This window comes from Schistocerca nitens, chromosome 2, assembly GCF_023898315.1.
Source record: "Schistocerca nitens isolate TAMUIC-IGC-003100 chromosome 2, iqSchNite1.1, whole genome shotgun sequence".
Taxonomy (NCBI): domain Eukaryota; kingdom Metazoa; phylum Arthropoda; class Insecta; order Orthoptera; family Acrididae; genus Schistocerca; species Schistocerca nitens.
In genome coordinates, this window is record NC_064615.1 from 564,145,653 (window position 1) to 564,161,145 (window position 15,493).

Genomic DNA, 15,493 nt, shown 5'->3' on the forward strand with positions numbered 1-15,493 from the left:
TTAAAGAGTGTAGATGTCCACTTTCTTTTTGAAGTGTGTGTGACAGGCCAAGTGAACATAGATCGGCCACTTTGCCATGGCTTTCAACCTTCCATATTAGAAGCTTAATAGTCATGACAAGGAGGTGTGTGGTATCTCCAGTCAAGGCCACTTTCACCAACTCACAGAGCCAGCGGCCAGAGGAGGAAGAGGGAGTTGGACACCCTGCGGTGAGCACCCAAAGAGAGGACACTGCAGGTTTTCTACAAGCACACAGCAGGAAGCTGGGTGGATGCCCTCACCTCACTCAAGAAGGGGCACACTGCGAAGGACCTGACTGACCGAGAAGCATGCTAAGAACTGATTTATTTATTCTTTGCCCATGGACTCCAGCTGAAAATCCAGCTGAGAGTATTGGATGTGTCATACAATAGCCTATTAACATCAAACTTGATTTCGTTATATATAAATGAAACAAATAATTAAACAGAAATAGTCCATAATCATACAAAGGTTTTACATGTTTCACATTATATGTACACACAAATCCAAACAACATACAGAAATGATAATTTTTAAAGGTACATTTCAGTAATGATATATTTCAACACCATCTTAGTATTCACTCAAACTGTATATACATTTCTCTGTGAGATATAGTTTCAAATGATTTTTAAAACATTTTAGATCTGTTTCTTTTTTAATGATTTTGGGAAGTTTATTAAAAAACCTTTTGCCTGCTTCTTCTGGGGCAGTCATAGACAGTTTTAGATTTCTGTTTATCATGTAGTAATTTTCATTTCCTCTTGTACCATGTTTGTGTACATCTTTATTTAGGAGGTGTTTATCACTTGACCTTACCGCCATTATGCTTTGGTATATGTACAGTGAATATACTGTCATAATATTATAGTGTACAAAAGCTTGCCTACAGGTCTGTCTTGGTGGTATTTTTGCAATGCATCTCACTGTCCTTTTCTGAATTGTGAATATTCTTTTTAGGTAGCCAGCTTGTGCATTTCCCCATATATGAACTGAATAAGCCAAATGTGGGAATACATTGATCTGAGGACTTTATCATCCACAGTCTTAGCTGTTTTATGCATGATGAAGATCTGTTTGTTTATCTTTTTACACAGTGCATCTATGTGCTCCCCTGCCAAATTTCTGTCTATTATAGTTCCTAGAAAATTTGTGCTGGTTACTTCTTTAATAGTCTTTCCATTTATATTAACATTTATATTATAATTTTCACTATGCTTGGTCTGAAATACTAAATTCATTGTTTTAGACTGATTCACAAACAGGTTGTTTTGTGTTAAATATTTATTTGCATTTTCAATAGTCAGGAGTGCTTCCTTCTCAAGCTCCTCCTTTGTGTCAGATGTGCAAATGATTGTTGTGTCATCAGCATACATTATAAGTTTCTGATTTATATAGCTAGGGAAGTCATTTACGTAGAGTATAAATAGTATTGGCCCAAGTACAGACCTTTGTGGCACACCGTGTTTAACTGTTTGTAATTCTGATCTGTAGTTTGTTATATATCCCCCACTAGTATGTCTGATTTCCATGCATTGTTTCCTATTTGTAATGTATGATTTAAGTATGTCATAGCATTTTCCTCTAATTCCATACTGATATAATTTCATCATTAATTTTGAGTGGTTCACACAATCAAATGCCTTAGATAGGTCCATAAAAATCCCACAAGTCTTTTGTTGCCTGTCAAGTAAATTAAGAATGTGCTCAATTATATCTGTTGATGCTGTTTTTGTTGACTTCCCTTCTCTGAAACCATGTTGTGATGAATGCAGTATATTGTGCTTTGTTATAAAACTTACAATTCTATTCTTTATTATCATTTCATAGATTTTAGTAAATGTTGAGATCAATGATATTGGCCTGTAATTTCCTAATTCATCCCTGTTCCCTTTCTTAAATATTGGCTTCACTTTACTTACTTTCAGTGAATCTGGAAATATACCTTCTTCTATCGCAGCATTCAGCATGTGTGTCAATGGTTTTAATATACATTCCCGGCATTCCTTTATGAGATGTGATGTGACACCATCCAAGACAGATGAATGTTTAATTTTAAGTTGTTTTATTAGGTTTGACACTTCTGCATCTGTTGTAGGTATGAAAACCATAATATGATTTGTATGTGAGGGGTTTAACAATTTACTTACTGCATTTGTTTTATTTTGACTTACTAATTCGTCAGCTACAGTAATATAATATCTGTTAAAAGTATTGGCTACTTCGAGAGGGTTTGCGTTGTGTTTCCCACTCATCAGTGGGCAGATGTCCTCTGCCCGATTTGTTACTTTTCCTCTCTCTTCATTAATGAACGACCATAAACCTTTTGAGTAGTTCTTTCCCTTATCTATAGACATCCTGATGAATGATGCTTTAGTTTCTCTGATAAAACTACAGTACTCTTTCTTTTTTATTTCATACAGTGTGTTGTAGGCCTCAGTATTTTTTTGTTTGGAGAAGTCATAATACACTCTCAGATTATTTCTGGCATGGATTACTTCTCCAGTCACCCAGCTTTTCTTTTTTTGTTGCTGTTTGACAAACCTTTTACTAACAGGACATGTAACATCATAATAATAATTGAATAAAGAATAAAATTGGTTCCATTTGGTGTTTGCATCTTTAGCTGCATATATTGTTTCCCAGTTTTCTGCCTCTAACATCTTTTTTAGCAGGTTTATGTTATGTGGGTAGTTCTGTCTTCTCATCTCCCATATCTTCTGCACTGAATCACTAGTCTTTATATTTATGTCTATCATGATTGCAAAATGGTCTGCTAATGTGGAGTTTATTACCTGTGTGTCACAATAGCATGTAGGAATTTTTGTTATTACATGATCAATAATAGTTTCACTATGCTTTGTTACTCTGGTTGGTTTATCTATTTTTATTTTTAGATTGTATATGCACAATAAGTCCAGTAGGATCTTAGTATTGTCTGTATTTTTACTCGTGTCTATGTTCAGATCTCCTATAATGACCAAATAAGCATATGTTTTTGAGAGGTGTTGGATTATATCTTCCAGCTGTTCAAAGAAGGTTTTAATTATACCATTTGGTGATCGATACAAACCTAATACACAACATAAATTCCCAGCAATTTTAGTTTCCAGTGCTGTAGCTTCAAAGCTCAATTCCATAGCATATTTTGTTATATTTATGGCTTTAGTTGATTTATAGTTAGAAAAAATGGCAACCCCACCATCTTTATAGGAAGTTCTGCAAAAACTGGCTACTTTCACATAATTCTTCAAGTTGTACATTCCTATGTGATTTTCTTTTAGCCCATGTTCTGTAACTACTAGAATGTTTGGCCTATACTCCTGTAATATTACCTCTAGTTCCTCTGTTTTATTGTTTATGTATTGAACATTTTGGTGAAGTATTCTAACAGTTGGCTTTAAATGTAATAGTTCCCCTTCCTGTAATATACTAAGCACTTCACTTGCTCCCTTTGCTTCTGGTACTATTCAGTGATTTTTCAGTTTGTTTCATTAAACCTGGCTCGTATCTTTGTCCGGTGTTTATATTCCTCTCACTATTGTCACACTGGTATTTAAGATGGACAGTTTTACTTACATCTTTTTCCATGTTCTCTTTCTGCCTCCTCGGTACCATAAAAATCCTCACTTAGTGTAGAAGGTCTCCTAGTTCTCAGGCATCTGTCTTGATTGGAAGCTGCTTCTGCTGTTGACCTCCCAGGCCTCAGGTACCTCTTCTGTGTGGTTGCTGTTGCTGGTGGCTCCTGTGCTCCCCGACTTGGTGACTGCCCTTCTTTGTTAGCTGCTGCGGCTAATGACCTTTGTATGTTTTCCTCACATGCATTTTCATTGCCTTGAGGTAGTATTATGGGGTCTGCTGTTCTGGATGCTGTTGCTGATGACGACAGCTCTGCTGATGATTGTGGTGATTCTGCTGCTATTGGTTTATCTGACACTGCTGCTGAGAATATCTGAGCCTTTGCTGCTGCTACTGGTGTTTGTTGTAGCTCTACTGCAGATAATGATGGTTCCACTGTTACAGACAACTCTTGTTTTGGCGGAATTGGGATTGGAGACACTTCCATTACAGATGACTCATTAATAAATTTAAGTATTTCGGCACTAATAATCTTTTCCCTTTTACGTTCATGTGGAGACCATGTCTTGTGAAGTGCTCTCTGTGAACACTGTTTATCTCTACGAAAGTCGTATTCTGAAACCTCTACATATTTTCTCAAATAGCCTGTTTGCTGTAACAATCTCGAAGTTTAAACACGAGTTTTCCATCAGACCGTGTCTCCTGGGGATACTAACAATGTAGAAACGCACTCGAGGCATCCTTTTGATTGTTTCCTTTACGATTCTCATTGCACGCCAAGTTTCATTACAGTAAACATCATTTGTGCCTCCTATTATGATGCAGCTGTTACCCGTCGTTAATATGTTGTCACTGTTTTTCAGAATTTCGCGTAATGGCGCGCCTGGTTTGATGATGCCTTTTACATTATGGTCTGGGTGATTTCTTCTCATAATTTCCGTAACTCCTCTCCCATGACTATCTGCAAAAATATATGTCTGTTGCTTGTATCCTTGCTTATGCATAACGTGATTGTTTACTTTTTTTTCTTTACGAATATTTACCTTGTGTTTTTCTCCGTTTAATCCACTTGTATATTTTTGTGTGGATAGTTTGTTCATATTTTTATCCATAGATGCACTATTAACACTTTCTTTTCTTGCATTTAATTCACTTGTGTCTTTTTGGGTGATCAGTTCGTTCATATTTCTAATTACAGTCGTACTGTTTACACTTTGTACATTTGGTTGTGCAGACCTACGAATTTTATGGCTAGCATTAATGAGATCTTGTTGCCTTGACGATTCAGACAGTTCCCATATGGTTAGTACCAAATTTTCCATTGTTTTTATATATTTTTTCATAATGTCAAGTTCTTTGGCACCTGCAGTCATTAGGACAGAATGTCAAGAATGTATGTGTGAAAGCATGTGAGTTCTTCTGGCCAATCTTAGAAAGCAGGAATGTTCCGGCAATTCCAGCACTCCAAGTGCATAGGGAGGAGTGTACACAAAACCACAGAGAATTCGTGCAGGGAGGTGTGTGAAAGAGTCCAGCGCTCTTAAGATCTTTTTCTTGACAATAAGGATGTTCTTTATTAATCATGGACGCCAACAGACTCTGAGATTAAGACCAAACATGAAGCTGTCCAGGTCTCATGTGGAGAGAGCAGTTACAAAGAATAGTTGTGTAGCTACTCTCACAACAGACACGGAATGCAGAAAAACATCATAAGAATATGAAATCATGACCAATTCACGAGGCATGCACCAGCCCACTCCAGATATGAGAGGCACAGTGGTGATCTGTCATTGGAATGCATTGAATATTTAGCATGCCAATGACAATGCCAAAAGGAAGAAAATTTCAAAGAAGAGTTGAGCTGAAAGATGGATGAGCAGCAAAAAAGGCAGTTGGCAAAACAGAACAGAAGTGAGAGGACATGAGGTCTCTGGCTCCATGATATCACAGCTTCCGCCACACATCTGACAATAGGTAAACAATATGGAGGTCATACCTGAGCATCCCTGGAAAGCTGCAATTGTTAATGAGGGCAGCCAACCCATGTCACACAGCTCCAAGGTGACATGCCATACCGTTGCAGAGCCTGCCTTGACAGCACTACATGACGAATGATCATGAATAATGGTGCAATGATTCGTCCCCCCCTCCTTCCCCTTAATAACTGAGTTGTGTCCAAGCCCAGTCAAACTGGCCCTGAGATTTGTAATTTTGCTTTGGTTTGTATAGACAGCACTGAAATAAATACATTTCTTCCTTGTTTCAATCACATAAGCAATCTTTTACATTCATACATCAACACCTTAATTTTTGTGTTTGATATAATTTAATTATTGATATAAATTAATTATTGGTTTCTAATGTGGTGCAATCTCATTAGTCACCTACTCATCATTTCATGTCCAACAGTAGGGGAGAATTGTCAGTTCACTACATTTTATGGCGCCCATCGTGGGGCAATCTCATTAGTCATCTGCTAGTCATTTCATGTCCGACAGCAGAGAAGAATTCTCAGTACACTACGGTGTTGCTCCTGACAGTGATTTTAAGACTCACATGCTTTACCTCTGGAAAGTATTGTTCTCAGTAATTCTTACCATGCAAGTTCTCAATTTTATTATTCATGTGATATTACAGGAGTAATGGAGTACTAATGTATCTGCCCCAACATTAGCTTGAGAGATGTCCAGCATAGCAGTCAAAATGGAAATAAACAATGAAATTCAACAAATGAGTTTGTAGAAGCAATAGAGTGAGCAGCAGATAAGTTAGAGGTATGGTGTAGAGGTGTGTGGGAAAGGGATGAAGGGACACTATTTTCTTTTAGCTACAGACACTCCTCTTATTTCTGAGATGTCATCTGGTTTCTTTGCAGTACTACAGATATTAACTTCAGTAACATCTGATCATGTTATGTCTCCTGGGAAATGGAATAACTTCACAGCTATTTGCTTCACTAAGTGGAAACTCAAGGAACTGAACCTTTCAGCATTGTTGACAAAATGATAACAAATGATGAAGATGAAAGTAATTTTTATTCAACACTGGTCATTACATAGAAATAAAATTTTAATTCATTTTAGTATCATACATAGAAATACATATTTAAATATTCTGTGCTAACTATTGGTAGCAATGTTTTTAATTAGATATGGGAACATGATTTTTGTACCAGTAAAATAACTCAGAAACAGATTAAGAAATAACAATTACTGCTCATTAACTTTAGCAATAGCAATGGGTTGGGTACTTTATTCCCACCTTTTGTAATATTATATTCTTGTGGTGTTATATTTTAAAATTTTGAAAAAAATATTTATTGTTTGTAATTAATTCTGCTGCCATATTATATAACCGCTTCAAATATTTTCAGTTAAACTTAATCCAAAACTTTAAGTCTAATCGAGGTTAGTACTAGATGCGACTTATCGCAATAAAGGTAATATTCAATATTTTCATGTTCTGGATCCCATTTGAATATCAGTATCTCTTAAAGAGGCATGTTGTTTATAAAAGTCAACAACAATTAACAAACTTTGTGTGGGGACTCAACTAACAATATTGCTGCCATGAGGGAAAAATACCTCTCTGATTCCCTGCAGCAATGTATTGTGTGGATTCGTTTGCTGATTTATATGTGCTGGTCACACTTCATGTAAGCTCTAACATTCAGTAATAATTCATCATTTATAGCAGTTGTGGGTGTATTAATTATGTTAGTTACCTATCGCTGTGGCAAAGACCTACATTGGTGACTCCTGACAACTGCGTCTAGCTGCATTTTCTCACTGTACAACCACACCAGTAACTATGCGGTAACAACACAGCCATTTTTGGACTCCAGAGTCCCACAATTACTGCAAACAGACAGTGACTTTCTTGCAACTTCATGATATGTGCCTTCCTACAACACCATGCAACCAAGTGTGTCTCATCAGACTGCAACTAAAATTGAGAATGTGATGCAACAGTGCCATGTACCAACAATGAACAATGTCAACCTCCTACCTGAACAATGACATCAAACAAACACTTCACTGAGTGTGCACAGTGCATCTACTGCACCATGGACATTTTTGGTGTTTCCAGCACCTCAGATTGTGCAACGCTCCAATCCTCTTTGCCCACTTGAGTATGTCGTGCCTATATTTTAATTGCCTGCATAATGGTATCAGACAGACAATTCTTTGAGTGTGCCCCATGTTCCTTCCACATCCGTAAGTTACATAGTGTTTTCAATGCAACAGACTATATAACATCCTGATCCATTTCCCCTCACCCATGTATGCAACACCTACTGCATCACATATGTCTACAATCCCACTGATCACACTGCAAACGTAAAGTTCTTTGCTCTACATGTTTGACTGCACAACACAAAACTGCCTGTTTGCCAATACAGGCATTGATGTCAGCACCATGCCCTGATGTGCATACCCCTTCTGCTGTCATGTTGCACATTTAAGTTAGCATGGTGCATGACACTACAGTCACTGTGTACAATTCAACTACCATCAACATCAATCTAGGTTCTAACAAACCACTACCACAGACCTTCCTCATTGCTGATGGCACAGACCTGGCTCACAATGTTTTACTTCAGCAAGACAACTGTTGACCCATAATCAACCACATCAGTGACATACTCATCTCACCCAGCCAAGGATTTGTGTTAGTCTATTCTAGCCCATTCACCATCAATCCTCACAAACACTTTACTCAGTGCCTCACCATCCTCAGATTTAATATTTTTACATTCAACTCTCCAACACCCACACACATGATGAAAATGATGAACTTTGCCAGCGTATTGCTACATCCACCGTCACACTGCAAGACATGATGTTACTGATATATATCGATGTCACAAGGCCCCACCTGCATCAAGTTCAAACTACGAGGCATCAATGCTGCTCTCTCCTCTGACAGAACCTTGGTGCACCTTGCAGACTAACTCAAACAGGTCACTGGATTTCATACGCAAGGTTAGTGAAGCGCCACCCTCAGATACTGGGTATGAATCTGCCGATGCAACCAACATGCCATCTTTGTGTATCCCTAAGTCCCTTGCACCCAGTGGTATCTGTAATGGAACTGTACACCAGATTATCACCATCCCATGTCTGCCTGTTTGATGCTGACCACACTGCCTACCTCCACACAAATTAAGCACAGCAAAAGCTGCCATAGATGAACATTAAAAGCAGGAATTGTTCACCCCTCTGATAGCACTTGGGTGTTGCCCATTACATTCATCCTAAAGAAAGACAGTACTTGGCATTTTTGTGGCAATTACAGAGCTGTCAGACTTGTGCACCATAACTGACAGCTACCCAGTTCCTAACATGCAAGACATTAACACTCTCTCTCATGGGTGCAATGATTTTCAGTGTGGTAGACTGCAGGAGAGGATTCTTCCAAATTGCTGTGAGTGAGGAGGACATTCCAAAGACCACTATAATTATGCCATGTCACCTTTTTGAATTTCTGTTCATGCCATATGGACTCAAAAATGCAGCACAAACTTAGCAGCATTTTATCAAAGGCACACTGCTCAAACTGCCCTTCTGTTATGCATATCTTGACAATATCATCATTTTCTTCACTACGCCAGAAGAATATGAGCACCATCTCAAACCAATTTTTGACATACTAGCACAGAAAGGAGTGATCATTAATGATGCCAAGTGTCAGTTCTGACAATATAAGGTAACCTTTGTTGGCCACTTTGTTGACACTAATGGTATCCACCCCACATCCAAAAAAATGGCCCAAATTCGACTGTTGCCATCACCCATGGACTATCACCAATTATGCCATCTTTTAGGAACAATAAATTTCTACCAGTGTCACCTCCCTAAACCTGCCACCATGTTTCTACCTCTAACTGAGGTACTGTCAGGCAAAAATAAAACTGAGAAGCACTGGCTCAAGTGGACTCCATATATGCAACAAGCATTTGACAGCTTCAAAGATGATCTTGTCAAGGCTACTATTCTGCCCAATCCTACTCCTAATGCTCACCTGTCAATCACCATGGATGCAAGCGACTATGCTATCAGGACCATTTTACAACAGGAACTTGGTAGAGTTACCTGATAATTGCGTTTCTTCTCATGGAAACATTATAATTCCCAACAAAAATGGTCTGCTTTCAAATGTGAACTATTCACGGTGTATGAAACCTTACATTACTTTCAGGACGGTGTCATAAGTTGACTAATCACATTCTACACAAATCACCGACCACTCGCTCATGTCATCAAAAACCTGTCAACTGATTCCATCCCCAGGTGCTATCACTTTATTGCACAATTTCTGTTGATGTCAGACACCTTAAGGGCGCAGAAAATGTATAGAATATCCATGACCAACTCACCATCGTGCAGTCCCATAACCAGCAGATTATCAATCTACTCTACAATCTCAACACCAGACTGTGCTTTAAACACCATTGCTTTCTGGGCTCTAGTAAATGTGTGCTGTGCAATGTTTATCAGAACAGTCTCTACCCAGTCATACCTAGCCCTCTCTGGGAAACCTGCACAATCTTTCACACACCGGGATTCAGCCTCCAGTCAAACTTGTAACAGAGCAGTTCATCTCAACAAATGTAAAAAAAGACTGTACGATCTGGGCTCATGATTGTGCAACGTGCCAAAGGAATAAAGTTGGCCACCACACGCAGCTTCCTCTAGGAAGATTCAAGATTGTCTGGGGCCATTTCCACAGTCCACTTAGAGCTAGTCCAGCCCCTACTGGAGTGAGAAGGGTCCTGATGTATCCTCTCCAACTTAGACAGAGTTACACAATGAGTGGAACCCACATCCATCAGAGACATTGTGGCAGTAACAGTTGCCAAGGCGTTCATCAATATCTGCATCTGTTCACAAAGTTTTCTTGATACTGTACATGCATGAAAAGATCTCTGTTAACTTTCCATGTCAAATCCAGATAAAATTCCAAGCTTTTAATGATAATCTCCATCATCATCATCATCATCATCATCATCATCATCATCATCAAGGACTAAAACTGATTGTCATGAACTGGGTGAGGTTCCCACTTTTAGACTAACAGGATGGCATCCAATTGTCTGGATTACATTATGATGGAGTGTACAGGTATGGTACCTACTACATTCATAGATTTTGCTTGCACACTTTCTCTAGCATTGCTTGCAGAGCCATCTATCACATCACACAGAGAACTGTGAGAAGTCTTCCTCTGAGTTTTTCCCTATCAAGTGCATGCTTCCATGTGCTGCTAAATGCATAGCTAGTGCCTCTTGAATAGGTATGTGTTGATGGAAACTGATTACTAATTGCTTGAGTAATTGGATAGTTGAAAGAAATTTGAAGGTCATTTATGAATCTGTGCAAAATCCTGGGTGAACTTTAACTGATACCAATATCAACAGACCTTTAATATCAATACCTTGAAGGTTAATAAAATTAATTTTCTTTACCTAGTGCTTCCCATTAATTTCATTGTGCTTAGTCTCCATTGTGACAATGTCAATGCGGGTACACTCCTCCGGATACCACATAAATTCTTCTTATATGCACCGAATCTCTTGATGCAGGATCTCGGTGGTGAGTCAAATGATGAACAGGAATTGTCCTCTTAACTGTGCAAATAAACATTGCTTTGCCAATAATTTTTGTAGCACTTTTAATCAACAGTTGAAATACACATTTTTAAAAATGTTAGTACAACAGAGCCAAGCATACATCCATATGCTACTACTTCTCGAAACAAAGCTGTGAACGCAGAAGAATTAATAAATTGAAGAGCGTATTTCTTACTTTGCTTCATACAGACATTTAACAATGTATCAAAACATTATCCTTGCCACAAAACAACTCGATAACTTACCTTCGGCAGTGTCTATAACTCATTCAGTATACACAGAGCATATATTTAAGAAAAGAAAAGAAAGAAAAAATGATATGATTCAATACAATTGCCCCCCACTGTGCACTGACGCCATATGGAGGTGCACAGTGTCTGACCTTATTTTCCTTTTTGAGGTGTGATAATCCTGGCCAGTACCAGTATAGCCTTTATTTTCGGCCATTGGAGATACCCTGAATGATTATCAATTTACAGAGGCATGTCAGCTTCTTTTAACACATACATATACAGGGTGAGTCACGAAGATATTCAAATATTTTAATATGTTATTCTTCAAGTAAAACTAAAGAAAAAAGTTCATATAAACCAAGGTCCACAAATGTTTAGTTATGGAGTTAATGGTTTATAAAATATTTTGCCTCACATTTAGCAACTTTGCTAATATGAAGCCATCTCAAAACTGTATGAGGTTAATGTAAAGCATGATTTCTACTTATTTTGTTGTTATTGATCTGGTGAATCTAATAAAATATGTTCCGGATGTGCATCTTCAGTAGTTTTCCAGAACATCCAGAGAAGCAAAGATGTAATTTCATAAAAAATTTTCATTTATTAACTATTTGGTCTAATTTGTTTTTAAATTCCAGACAATTACACAAAGTTAGAGAATTTAATTTTGGAAAAATGATGGTAATAATGTTAACTGAAACTGTATGAATGTGTCAGATACTCTGCTTTATTAATACCATAGCATACATAAATTCATGTTAAAGCAGAAAAAACAAAGCTCAATGTTAAGGAAGTTGTAAAGTGTACATACAGTTTCACAATACATTCACAATAAACATTCAAAAATATCTCCACTGAGTTCGATGCATTTAGCTGCGCATGTATGAACAGAGATTGTTGCTCATTTCAGTTTCACAGAGTTTTTCTTAATTTCTTCTATTGCATTCATAATGTGAACAAGTAATGCCTCGTGTATATTGACGTTTTCCTCATAAACTATGTCTTTCACCCAAGCATACACAAAAATCTATTGGTGTTAAATAGGGTGATCTGGGTGTCCACAGTTGTGTAGCACCATGTCCAATCCATTTCTGGGGAAAATATTCATTTAAATGTGTAGTAACGGCACTGGTGAAATGTGGAGGAACACTATCATGTTGAAAATACATTTTCAGTCGTGTAGCAAGTGGAACATCTTTGAGAAAGTGGAACATTTCTTTTTGAAACTACTGTAACTACATCTCGCCAGTTAGATGCCCTGGGAAAATGAATGGTCCAATAAAATGTGTGTTGATTATACCACTCCAAACATTTATGCTAAATTGCTGCTGGAAATTGTGTTGCACTGTTGCATATGCATTTGCTTCAGACCACACATGCTCATTATGTAAATTGTTTATACCATCTCGAGTAAATGGTGCCTCAACAGTAAATAAAATGCGTTTGTGGAACTGCTGATTAGTATTTAATGAGTTGCACAACTCCAAGTGAAGAGCATGATCTCCCAGATGTAAATGATGCACTTTTTGATTGTGTGTACTTCAGTGTACACCGTATCTTAGATTGTAAAATGCCTAATCGTTGAGAGATACGTCGTGTACTAGTACCCGGGCCACGTTAACAGCATCCATAAAATCCTCATCATTGTCTTCACATATTGAGCACTCGTAATGGTTACGAACACTAGGGAGAGAACCTGTCTCCCATAACATTTGAAATACTCCGCTAATGGTTCGTGTATTCGGAATCCTCCGAGTTGGATAACGTACGCAATATTTGTTAACTGCAGCCATAGCATTACCATCACATTTGCCATAAATAAACACCATATCAGCATATTTCTCTGTCATAAATTTGAAAGGCACCCATATCTCATAAATAATCTACAAACTACAACAGTTACTAAGTGGTTTCAATTAAATACACTGTTGTTGTTATGTTTTTTGACTGAACAATACAGAAAACTAACTCGTTTCAAGTTTAGGAAATGACTGAATCAACTCACTAACAGTTGCCAACAATGACATAAATGTTTCCACATTCTTAATGGAAAGTAAACAAATTTTTTTATATAATGATCTTGGCTTCTCTGGATGTTCTGGAAAACTACTGCAGATACATGTCTGGGACATGTTTTATTAGATTCACCAGACCAATAACAACAAAATAAATGGAAATTGTGTTTTACTTTAACCTTGTACAGTTTTGCAATGGCTTCATATTAGCAAAGTTTCTAAATTTCAGGCAAAATCTTTTATTAGCCATAACTCTGTAACTAAACATTTGCAGACCTATGTTGATATGAACTTTTTTCTTTAGTTTTACTTGTAGAATAACATAGTAAAATATTTGCAAATCTTTTGGAATGATCCTGTATAAGTTCTCTCTCCTAACAAAGTGCTTGCTGCAATCGCATAGTCCCTTTGTTGTCAGTCAGGATCTGCATGGTGTTTAGCTTGGGAAGTGTGCGCATGTAGCCCAACGTCCATGTTCAGTACAAGGCCAGTGTGTCCATGTCGTGTGTTTACATTAGCTTTCACTGCACAAATCTGTTAAGCTCGTGTTCAACAGCGTGATCCTTCAGTGTACACTTTCCACCCACTCACTCTCTCCTCTGCATTTAACAGTGGGATTCCCATTGTGCTGTTAATGTCACCATGCTTGTTTTTAATTTGCCCAAAGATTGTTTTGACTTTCCATATGCTGAGTCAGTCCTTCCGACAATCATTTCCTTTTCTATTTCTTCACATTTTTCAAGCAGGCATTTCGTCTTAGCTTCCTTGCACCTCCTGTTTTTTCATTCCTCAGGAACTTGTATTTCTGTATTCCTGAATTTTCCTGAACATTTTTTAACTTCCTTCTTTCATCAATCAACTGAAGTATTTCTTGTGTTACCCATTGTTTCTTCACAATGCTTTCTTGGCAATAGCAGCACGAATATTATTCCACAATTCACACAGGGTCCATGGATAATTGGTATACACCAAGGATTTAAGATAGCCCCATTACAAAAAGTCACAGGAGGCTATAATGGTGAGCCTGCTGGACATTGAAGTTTGCTCCTCAGAGATATGAGACAGTCAGGGATTTTGTCCGTGCAAGAGTCATTGATGTTCGTACCATGTGAGCCACTGCACCATCTTGATGGAACCAAATATACCCCACATCCGTTTCTTCAAGTCTGGGAAAAAAACTCTGGACACACAATCAGAAGTGACCGTAATGGACCTATCATTGTCTTCGAAAAACCACCAATGCCAATTTTAGATAATCCACACAAAACAGTCGCATGTTCTGCTGATAATGAATTTCTCAGGGATTTGTGCCACTCCAATATTGCATGTTTTGTTTCTTCATGCATCTGGATAAATTAATGTGTGCTTCATAGCTGAAGAATATGATGGTATCACTGGGCATGTTTTCGATCAAGGCTTCTCATGCATTTTTTCATGGAGCAGAATTGTGTGGATTAAGTGTGTGCACACTGCCGGTTTGTATGGATGAAATTTTGAGTCTTTACGAATAATTCATCTCACTGTGTGATCAGATATTGCAAGTGATTTGTGTGCAGATTACCTTGAGAAACTCAAAATTGCCAGTTTCTTCCTCAAACTTTTCTGGTGTCCACATGGTTCTCAAAGATCCTGGTTTCTTTTTCTACACACTGCTACTATCCATATTCATGGCCACCCACATAAAAATCAATTTTCTTATGGCTCAGCCTTTCGAATGCACTCAAATTGACACAATAATGAGTAACAACTGCTGAGCAACATGCATTTTAAATAGGAAAGTTCCCACATTGCACTCTGCACAGTTATCCTGTAGATAGGTACTTTTAAAGTTTTCATTTTAAAAATCATATGATTATACCACTTTTTGACTTTTAGCTAAAATTAACCTCTTACAGCTGTTTTACTTAGATGCTCGGGAATTTTTCCTCATTATCTTTTGGTTGTAACTCACAATAGTTTATTATTTTTTGTTAGATTTTATTTCTCCTTGATCTATAGTCAAGTGGGTTACA